The sequence below is a fragment of the Seriola aureovittata genome, chromosome 12, assembly GCF_021018895.1.
Source record: "Seriola aureovittata isolate HTS-2021-v1 ecotype China chromosome 12, ASM2101889v1, whole genome shotgun sequence".
NCBI lineage: Eukaryota > Metazoa > Chordata > Actinopteri > Carangiformes > Carangidae > Seriola > Seriola aureovittata.
In genome coordinates this window covers 23026097-23035657 of record NC_079375.1, presented here as the reverse complement: position 1 = coordinate 23035657, position 9561 = coordinate 23026097, and the positions used below count along the sequence as shown (strand labels likewise).

Below are 9561 nucleotides of genomic sequence, written 5' to 3'. Positions count from 1 at the left end.
ATAGACAAAAAGATCTGAAAGTTGTTCTTGAACAATTTGGAGTACAGGCAGTGTTTTGATCTCTAATAATAATAATGTATTATGCCTTGTTTTTTTTTTTTATACCTTATACCCTATGACATATACTAGACTGTACTATACAATATTATACTTTATACTATACTATGACTTTTTTCGACAATTTTTATGCGTTGCGATACAATGATTTATTATGCCTTACAATACTATGATGTTTTTTGACATCTTTATGCCTTATTGTACTATTTTCTAAGTCTTATTATGATGATTTATTTATGGGACAACAATAGGAATTTTTTTATTTTTTTATTTTAAATTCCACAAAGGACAGGGTTCAAATCCACACTGAGGTAATAGCAAATGTGAGATAAAATGAGTGGAACTGAAAATCCTCTGCAGCTGCAAATGTATAATTATTTTTTGTAGAACTACAATTATTACATTTATTGGATGGTGTGAATCCTGCTACTTTGAACAAATATATTACAGCCATAGTCTGTATATACAGCTGCCAAAAGAACAAGGTCTGTGGGGTATACTAAACTTATTTACTGTTCATAGCAGCCAGAATTCTTTCTTCTTTGGCGAATAAACAATCAGATTCTCCTTGGCTTCATACAGTCGGTGATTTGTAAATACTTCCTCCTGTGAACTTGTTGGGTAAACATCTGAATGAACTGCCACACATTGCTAAGAGCAGTTATTTGATAAACAATGTATTATAGACACGAGGAAAAGTGAGGGAAATATCCAAAATCTCACTCACCCATTTAACATTTTTACAACATTGATGGATAACCAGTAGTTATCACAGAATCTATGATTTCTTTGAGAATGTAGGATTTAAAACATTTGAACCTTTAAAAGCTCAGTATCACATATCAAATAAGGATTTCTACAAATACTTACAAGTTAGACACGAGCATGCGTATAAGAAAGACAACTACTTGTTATTTACAAATGATTCTCTCACATGCTAGAAGTGCCATAGAAATAAAAGCTTGAAAAACATGATAGCATGAGGACTTTGTGCAGCGTGTCACACAAACTGAAGTAATAATATGGAATATTTAAGGTCAGCTTGCAACTATAACTTTTTTTACAAAAACTGAATGAAAATGACAAACATATATATCCTTGTTGTCCAAGTGACTTTAAACATGATACCACTATGTATATGTCAATCATTTTTTTCATTCCTCCACCTCTACACCCTCTTTGAGCAATAGAAGTAGCGCACAGGTCCTCTCTGGAAAAAAAAGTTCACGGATGATCCATCAGTCTCACGTCCACAGGCAAGACAGGTCTTTGTCTGCCTTTTCTTCTGCTCTGGCTGCAGCTGTTGCCTCTCCAAGATGATTTTCTCAAGTCGGGGGACTGTCAACAAACCAGTTCCTCCAACAGGCAGCAGAGACGCGAGGAAAAGATGTAATATTTCCCACTGGTGCCAACAATCACCCGAGGCCTGCCCACACCAGCCGAGACCACCTGAGGCTGAAGACAGTCATGGGGACATGGCCGGATGTAAGTGTTCCTCGACCTGACCATGATGTCACTCTCAGGCTTCCAGATGAAAAATGGGTGCAGCTGGAACAAAAAACATTCATGGTTCAGTGTGAGATGCTATCAATAGCTTATAGTCAAGTTCTTTTGGACTGTGCATGTAGACTGTAGTTGGTTAGACAGACGGTACCAAACGAGCGTAGCCGGCATGTTATCATACAAGCTGTATGTAAGATTATATGACGTCTAAACACCAATACTATTCAGATAAGTGTAAAAAAGCTTCATGTCCATTCATGATTTAACGCGTAAATTCACCACAAGCTACAGACATATGCTTCTAGCTGTAGCATCGGTCACTGACCAAACTAGCGAGGCTTAGCTAACGTCGACACAACACGTCAGAAAACTTACTGACAAGATGTTTTTGGCGCCATAATATAAAAACTGTAAACACGAATAAATAAATAAAACCATCACGTCCAGTCGTTATTCAGGGTGTCGTTTAACCTCAAGTCGGTATCTCTTAAATTACCTAGCGAGCAAAGCTAGCTAGCAGTAACGTTAGCACGAGCGTAGCAAAGTGTTTTGAACAGACACCTGGTGATATGATATGACTGTAAATCCATCCTACAGTTTCACGTTCATCACAAACAAGGTGTCTTACCTTTGATAGATGAGTGCGAAGTGAATGAATCGTAGCGTTCAATCGTCTGTTCACTTGTCTTGTCTCCACAGAAGTTTTAGTAGAATAAAGGTTTAGAGAAAAAAAACGTAATGGTAATGCTTTTTACCAACAAGGATATAAAAAGAGTAAAAATAAGTGGTGTGGTGGAAAATATTATTTATACAAAACAGAACACAGCAAACTATTCATATCTTACATTTTTAGTACTTTGGCAGGTAAATATCTGTCTGTAACATAACAACAAAAACATCGCTTTTCTACATGTTACTTGACATGAAGAAAAAAATTAAAACAGATGAACCGTATAAATAATGATCGCCCATAAACTGTTATTATCAGTGACATCACAGAAAACTATTTTACATACTATTTACTTTTTCAAACAAAAATTGCAATACACCTTGCTTGCGAGCTTGCAGATGATTTGTGCCGACGTCTTGTGCTGTGGCTTTATATAACCTCTGAATCAGCAGATCGTCCTTGTCAGAGTTTCATTGGCTGTGTAAACCGTCAGTCATCAGCACAGTCAGTTTCTATTGGCTCAATCTTTACACCAGAGAGAAGAGGGGCAGGCCCCTCCTTTCAATCCGGACTCGGGTTGGTTGTTTCAGGATGTGGGCAGGAGATGGAAGCTCCTATTGGTCAAGGGAGGTGTCAATCAAAAGGTCAACGTGCAGCCGCGATTTCCGGCTTATGTTTACGTGCTAACTCAAGTAATGGCGGGAAACTATGCACGTATGCTGGGTAATTTGACATGATGACGCGGTTCTTGTTTTGGACTAAATACTTTACTGGACTGGATTAACTGGACCTTTGCCGATATTACAAGACCCTTTTTGTCAGAGTTTCATCGACTGGCAGAGGACTATGAGACTTCGTAGGTGAGTGGCATTAATTTTTAATTGTTTGTTTGTTAGTTGTTGGTCTGACAGAGGCATTGATTGTACCTGCTGTTATGACAGTATCTTTAAATGATTTTTATCAATCGAATCGCTATAACTATAGCTTTCCAAAGATACCTCACGTGAGTGCACACTTACTCACTGGAGTTGTGTACACACTGGAGTTGTGTACACACTGGAGTTGTGTAGGCCAAGGTAAGGCCCGTCGACGGGTGGTTGGACTGTTTGGGATTGTATTGAGTTAAATACCAAGGAGATTCTACAAGGTCTTGCATGACAAACTGGAGGGGCATTTACTGTCAAACACTGCCACCATTTGGAAAGTTAGATTCACTGCGTTAGAACCGGGTAGCTGTAGGTGTTACTGACAATGATGATAATAATGAACTTCATTTGTATAGCAACTTTCATACAAGAAATGCAGCACAAAGTGTTTCACAACAAATAAATTACATGCACCAAGTGTGTCACATGAAAAGAGCTAAAATGAATATGAAAACATGTTAAAAACTTAAATAGAAGAGATAATTCTACAATGTGAAAGCTGGACTCTGTACTCACATGATTTGTGGTTTGGAGAAATAGCAAACATGCTACACCTGGAGAGAGTGAGATTTTACAGTGAAGATAGAGGAGGTGTGTTTGATAAGATATAGGATCCTGTGCTAAATTTCATTCAGGGTAAGAATGAATGTGTTGAGTCCAATATAAAGCACCATGCTGTGTATTCTGTTTCCTGCTTTTCTCTCAAAGGTTATTGTTATATGTATAGATAATTTTGTTCTTTTTAAAGAAACACTACCTTACTTAATTTAATTGTGACTGTTGCTACTGTTGTTATGTATGATGTGCTGTGTTTGTTTGTTTTTCATTTATTTATTTAGAGTTTTCCTATTCTCCTTTTGTAAGAGTAAAGTACAAGTAATTTGTAGGTACTTAACTTCTTTACTACTACTGTATAGGATACGTCTACCACACTATATTTCAGAGGGAAATATAGGCCTAGTACTTTTTACTCCATTACATTTATTTTACAGCTGTAAAACAATATTAAGATTTTACATAGTAATTATACATTTATAAGATCATAAGATTAGATAGTTTAGGGCAGTTTGGTAAGGGCTGGGGTCTGACATTTTTCAGCTAATTTAGTTTTTTGCAACAATGAGTAAATTTCCCAGTGTCTTTGTTCACTCAGTCACATGTTTAGAGATGACTTAGTTCTAAGGTCCACACTTATGCACCACAGAACTTCTTTTAAATGCTGTTATAAGTATTGATGGCAGTGGTTGGTTGATGAATATGCAAGAAAAAGACTGTGGTGTCACCATTGAAGAAGGTCGTTTTTCTGGGGCAATTTTGGGTTGTGCCAGGCGCACATAAAACCCACAGAATATTCTGGGGCAGATGAAAGATGCTTAACGTGGTGTAATCAAAACCTGTGGTGCATTTGTGTCCGTGGGGAAAAGAGGTTAGTAAAGTATACTGTACAAAGAAAAGTTTTTTGTTTTAAAGAAAAAGTTTCTATTTGTTAGTTTTCCATTTTTAACTTATTTTAATTATTTATATAGATTTATTTTTTATTTTATTTTATTCATTCCCATTTCACAATTTTTAACATTTTTACCATGTTAATTTTATGTCTTTTCATGTGAGGCACTTTGTGCATGTAATGTCTTGGTGCATTTCTTGTATGAAAGGTACTATACAAATGAATTATTATTATTATTATTATTATTATTGTTGTTGTTATTTATTATTATTATTAATGTCAGTAATAGCTTACAATATTGTGTTCACACCTGCACCAACCATGTCCTCCTGCAATTAATCTAACTGTCCACATGGTGGCAGTGTTGGACAGCGATAGCCCCACCAGTTTGTCATGCAAGACCTTGCAGAATCTCCTTAACACATTAATTCATGCAATTTTTTCTATTTATATGTTTGTGTTTTTACTAAAATATCTCACACAGGATTGTTTCTCTCACACAGATATGTCAAAATCAGTGATGCGTTCACTTGCTTGTTTGCTGCAAACCTGTAACTGGTATATATGACCAGAAAAATACAAATCCCCAACTACATTTGTGAGGTCACATATGACCCTTGATCTACAAATTTACACATTTTACCTCAATGAGCATATTTTTCAAAAACAGACCTAGAAAAGACACAAGACATCAAGTATTTGAAGATACTGTTAATCAAATTTTCAGAACATACCAAACATAAAAATATAGCGGGGACATGGATACGTACACTAAAGTTTGTGTTTAAAGAAAGTAGGAACACTAGAAGCCGATGTGGGAAAAGCACAGAGAGCTGCGAGAGACGATGATGAGCGAGGTCATCTCACCCGTTTTATCTGCTCCTTTAGTCCCCTTCACCACTCCTCCTTTGATCTCGGTCAGCCCCCCAGGGGAGAACACTGGCCCTCTGTGTGTGTGTGTGTTGGGGAACGAGGGGGGTTTGGGGTCTTGCCACAGGATCCCCATATCTTGAAAGGGGGAGATGACAACATGAGATAATGGTGAAAAGGACTAACAGGGGTTTATGGAACGTGTGTGTGTCGGGGGGGGGACGGGACCTGTGATATTCTACCTGCTTGTCTTTAAACCCCCCCCCCCCACACACACACACACACACACACACACACACACAACACACACACACACACACACACACACACACACACACAAAGAGGCAGAGGCTAACCTGCTCCCTTTCCTCTCTCACTTGATCTGGTAGTAATATAAAGGACTTATTGTGTCATCTAACTGCACAGTCACAGTTTTACCATGTGTATTACTTATTATTCATTTATTTACTTTTTGTTTGACAGGAAAGAGGAGATACAGAAGTGGGGGAGAGACGTGCAGTAAAGGATCCAGGCAGCCGGGAGTCGAACCAGGGACCTGTTCCCCAGGGCTCATTATGCCCATATGGTACGCACCTTAACCACTCGCCCCACCACTGTGTATTATTACACATGATAATATGACAACCATTACTCTGTGACATAATGTGCAATTGAAAAGACGGACTTTAAGAGTTATCTATTGAACATATTTGAGATATTGTGAACAATTGGGAAATTTAAAGAGGTATGTCTGGAGTCTTTGGGGATTACACCCTACTGTGATGTCATCATTTTACATGGGTAAATGATGAATATAGACACTGGCGTTGGTAGAAGCTGGAAGGAGCCATTGCACAGGTGGTTGTGGAGGTGAACGGGGTGGAGATGGGTTGTGTTAACTGGACACTGAAACAACAGCTGAGAGCAGCAGAGAAAGTCCGTTTTACAGCAACAAAATGATTGGCTCTCAGGGGTCATGGCAAAATCTGATTGGTTGAAGTGAAAATTATGAACAGCCGCTGTCTGAGTTAGAAGTAGGAAAGGACAAAAAGTAAATAAATAGTGTAAGCATGAAAAAAAGTCTTGATTGAACCAAGCTAAGCTTCATATGACAGTAACATTAGTTATGACACATGCATGCAAAATGAGTCTTTGTATGCGTCATGAGATACACTTACTGCAACATTTAAAGTTTGGTGGCGCTCATCAAAGAGCCTCCAAAATCAAAAGGTTTCTTCCTTTTGGGATTATGCATGTGTGCAACACTTTTTTTTTTATACCAAGTGAGACCAACTGAACTGAAACTACCAGTTCAATAAGATCTCCCAGCAAGCACTTGGTGGACTTAATAATGTTTGCCCACCTTGAAGGGAGAAAAAATACCGGTCCAAAGAAGAGACCAAAAAAGTACAACGCCTACAAGACATTAGACAAGCACACAGGGACTGACACATTTACATGATGTTGCAGCTCTTTACAGGAATAGACATGGATACTCTTTATTTTTTGTCATTCCTGACAGTGTTCAAAGCACTACTTCGACTTGGTGTATGCAAAGCAAAACAAGCAAAGTGATGCATGACCTGTGTTCACTGGTTGATCCTGAGCTCGTAACCACATGTTGATCCTGACTGTGTGTTGTGAAGCAAAGACAAACTGTTGACATATTAGGTGGGGTGACAGATAGGAACATATCTTATTATGTCGGCCAGTCAGACTCCACGCTTATACAAAGCTTCATAATGGACTATGAATTAGATTGTCACACGGCCTAAAAAAAAAAAGCTTTCATTCCTGAGCCTTTAATTTCACATAAAAAGGAAACAAAGATTCCACTGAAGAGAGAAATACATGCCAGAATAGTGCACCAACCACACCTTTAAGCTCAGTGAGTGATCTTGATTTCAATATTTATTATATTTTGCTATGTAAACAGTTCAAAGTTGACCAAAAGGATTTCAGGTAACAACAAGGCCTGTTTAAAGGTGCAACTAATCTTTCCAAAGCCCGACGGTGAAATAATGATAGGTTTTGTTTGCATGGCACTTTATGTAATCTCCAAAGAGCTCAAGTAAAGACCAACAGGAGGTGATAGACAACACACACACACACACACACACACACACACTCTCACATCAAACGTGTGTATATATATATATATGTGTGTGTGTGTGTGTATATATATGTTACCATCCTAATGTAATAGAGTGCAGTAGGACCACAGCCTTGAATCAGACCTCAACAAACAGACCTGATATGACCTGATATTCATCCTTATGAAGAATGAGGATGTTGCACACTTTGCTCCAGGATATCCTTCAACATTCAGTTGGTGTTCGTGAATGAAGCATTATTGTTCATTTTACAGTTCCTGCCTAAACACTCAGATGCCCCAGATAAACTCATGATAGACACAGTCTGTTTACACAGTCTCCTGCTGAGCCCCTTCCTAACTCCCCTGTGGATTATCCTTCAGTAATCACATGGTAACACTTACAACTGACAGAGGCAAGTCCATGTCCTGATCCCAGAACTGTGATGTTAGTTTGTCAAAGGGGAAGAGTCCAGAGTGGCTGTTATTGTTGTCAAGATTTTTACAAGCAGATGGGTTGACTTGATGCTCTTACTCAAGCAAACAGTGAAACAATGCTCGGTTAGAGGAAGCTTAACACAGACGGGGATTATAGTCCTGCTGCTTTAACATTTGTACACATGCATGTGCACACCCCCACCGACACGCAGAGGCCCATTAAGTGTTTAAGGAGGAGAATCGTAGCAGCAGTCATGGTGGATTGTTCGAAATACTCATAATCATTTAAAGATAAATGTCAAAACTTACACACCCCCACCCCCACCCCACCGCCACCATGCTTCACAGGAAGGCCTGTGACCCCCCCGACTGGGGCTTGGTTAAATTCAGTGTCCTGCTCAAAGGCACCTCACCATGCTTACCATTCAGAGGAGTAAAGCCAGACTCCTCTTTCTGAATGCTTTAAAATTAGATTATATTTGATCTGATTGAATTTTCATTCTTCTCTCTTTTTCATGTAAGGAAACATAAACTGTAGGCTAATGATGAAGCAGCTATTTCCATTTTTTTAAAAACAGGATAGAACTATTTCTGGAAATACTTGATGAAAGTGTGTAACTTCTAGAAGTTTCTGAGTGGGTGTTATGGGTGGTATGGCAGCGACTGACTGATATGTGATATCTGCAAAGAGACGTGTTGTAAACTTCCACATGTGTGCTAATGACTGGAGCAGGTTACCACGTTTCGACACACCACATGGTAGTGGTAATGCACTGTTGTTTAAGATATCTGCCCCTTTACAACAATAAACCTTTAGAGTGACCCATTGGTGTGCTATGTTTGTTATTTCACTCAGAAAGTGGAAGCTAGTGAACTAGGCTAATTACTGAAATGTAGACATTGCTAATGTTAGCACGGGTTCCCACTAGACTTTACTTCTTGTTCATGTTATTTAATCATCTACTGAGTAATTGGCAGCTGCTGCACTCGGTGTTTTGTCCGTCCAGTGTTACAGAGAGAACAAAGTCTAGCTTGTGTTAACTGTCTCTTTTTCATGGGTCCAGTTGTGATCAAACACTCAAAACTCACCGCAACAAGTACCCACCTCAATTTTATCCAACTTTTTTCAGTGTCCACCCAAACAGATATTAATCAAATTACTAGTGCTGACATTGTTCTGTCACAACCAAGAACTCACACCATTATATATGGTACTTTTGATCATATACGTCCATAAGTGGAAAGAAACAAGCACATTCAGATGATCCTGATTTCTTAGAGAAAATAAATTTGAATATCAGTTTGAGTTTAATTTAAAGGTTTTTTGATCTAGCCGTTGTTGTATTTGCAGTCATTTGCATAATGACCTGGTAGGATCCTGAAGGCCAGAGAAAGACGTACAACCTTTGACAAGTGATACCTGCACAATCAAGTGTTTGTGCAGGATTACTGCTGTTTGCTCACTGTAATGCAGCATAAAATCAAGCTAACCACAGGTTTTTGTACAGTGTACAGAGCAACAGAGGCCATCATCCATCTGTGTCACAAAGTCATTTTT

At 38.6% G+C, this 9561-nt stretch overlaps 1 long non-coding RNA gene across 1 annotated transcript in view; it reads left to right on the top strand.

Annotated features, from left to right (window-relative positions):
- Nucleotides 1–2876: 2876 nt before the first annotated feature.
- LOC130178429 (uncharacterized) overlaps nucleotides 2877–9561 on the top strand; it is a 51028-nt gene continuing 44343 nt past the window's right edge. Inside the window, exons 1-2 of the long non-coding RNA XR_008829164.1 lie at nucleotides 2877–3090; nucleotides 5957–6059. This is a non-coding gene — a long non-coding RNA (uncharacterized LOC130178429). The remainder of the gene's footprint in view (nucleotides 3091–5956; nucleotides 6060–9561) is intronic.